This window comes from Olea europaea, unplaced genomic scaffold, assembly GCF_002742605.1.
Source record: "Olea europaea var. sylvestris unplaced genomic scaffold, O_europaea_v1 scaffold2551, whole genome shotgun sequence".
NCBI classification, from domain to species: domain Eukaryota; kingdom Viridiplantae; phylum Streptophyta; class Magnoliopsida; order Lamiales; family Oleaceae; genus Olea; species Olea europaea.
Window position 1 is genome coordinate 81,931 of NW_019243785.1, and position 1,889 is coordinate 83,819.

Sequence of the window (1,889 nt, forward strand, 5' to 3'; positions counted from 1 at the left end):
TTTTTTTTTTTTTTTTTTTTTTTTTTTTTTTTTTTTTGGCAACCATGTATTTCTTCTTTAGCATAGACTTTTTCCCTTTTCTTTTTTTTGGGGGATGGCGGGGTGGGGTGGGGGGTTCTTTATTATATAGATGTTTCCTTTCAGTTGTGAGCCACTCAAAAAGGTGGAGAATATTTGTTGCTTTTTGGTGATTGGGGAAAAGGAGGTGCTAATGATGCAAACGCTAATGATGCAAACTCCTCCATGTGAAATATTCATCTTCATTGGAGCTTTTTGACAGTTGTTGATCTCTTTTGTAGGGACGTCGTGGTCGACAAATTTCAAGGCCTCTCAGGTCCCCATAATCCTACTTATGCACATTAGGATAAATAGTTAGCCACACATAGCCTACTCCGGAGGTTGAAGAGGTAGCCACTTGCACTCCGATTATCAAATTAGTTGATGATATAAATATTTGAATGTGAGACGTGCTTTAGCCGTAAGCCACTTATGAAAAAGGGGTTCGTCTTTGGGACAATGTATTATGTATGAGCAAATATAGAGAGCAAAGTTTTAGGTTGAAAGTCTAAATTTGCATCATATTGGAATGTCACAAAAGTGTGAGCTTTTTATAATAGAAGGGAATGAGTAATAACCATTGGATGCAAAGACACGTGGCTTCATCCACATGGTCGGGCCTCTTATCATGGGTGTCAATCAATCAAACACATTTAATGTTCAAACTTTTTTCTGCTCTAAACCTGATGCATAGGAATCAGACTTGAGCTTACCTTGTTCATGAGGGTTTGACCTTCATATGGGTTCGGCCCCTTTACATGGATTTGGCCTCTTCATGGGGATTCAACCAAATTGCCACATGAGCAAAATTACATGGAGTACGGACCCAGGTTCACTTGCTGTGTGGCTACCACATGGTCATACTTGGACTCTCGCTGGAAGAGGCGTAAGAGTAGTAGTCATGACCAATAGTCATCAACTATTAATTCGTTGGTAAGGTGAGAGCTTCAAGCCCAATTATTCTGGTGGCGCATCCCCCGCCCAAGCACCGCTCATTGTCATTATCTTATGTGCACTTTATTTCCCGATTTTGTTTAGAATTGTGCTATTTATCAAGACATGATCAACATAAGTCTAGATGGTAATTAAGTAACATTAACTGATATATCATTTGAAAATATACGGATACAAGTCTCATTTATGATGGCAAGTTCATGAATGACACTGAATTGCCACATAATGAGTCTAGATAAATATTATTGCTCATTTGTTCATATGTACCATAGTAGCTACATGAACATTACAATGGACTAGCGTTTGTATCGTAGAGGTCTTGGCTTCAAGACCAATCGAAGCCTTTTTGTAAGTTTTGAAAGAATTTGGTCAACTTGCTCAATTGCAAATCAAGTCCAACCCAGTACTCAGGCCTGTATAGGGATTGGTTCACCAGTTCTCAATTCAAGTTCAAAATCCAGTCCAAGTTCAATAACTACATGTTGCTCATTCATTTAAGAGAGAGTGATACGCAAGTAAGTGAAAGAAGGCGAGAAATTCAGGCGATTTATTGTGGGATTTTACTTTTTATTTCCAACCATGAGAATCATGTCATATTATTCCAAGCTTGGACGATCAATAAGAAACACTTCGTTTGTACTGAAGAAGGTGTCAAGGAAAAGAGAAAATGGAAGAATATTTTGGCTTGTAAGAAGGGATAAGTACTTGTTCTTTCCTTGACTCAGTTACCTGTATTCTTGTCTTGTTCATATTGTCTTACTATTTACTTATAAATAGATGTAGACAATTGAACTCTTTAATTTACTTCTACACCATTTCACAGTCCCTTGTAAAATTGTTTTTCACTTTCTTTGATTACACCTTCCCCTTCTATGTTA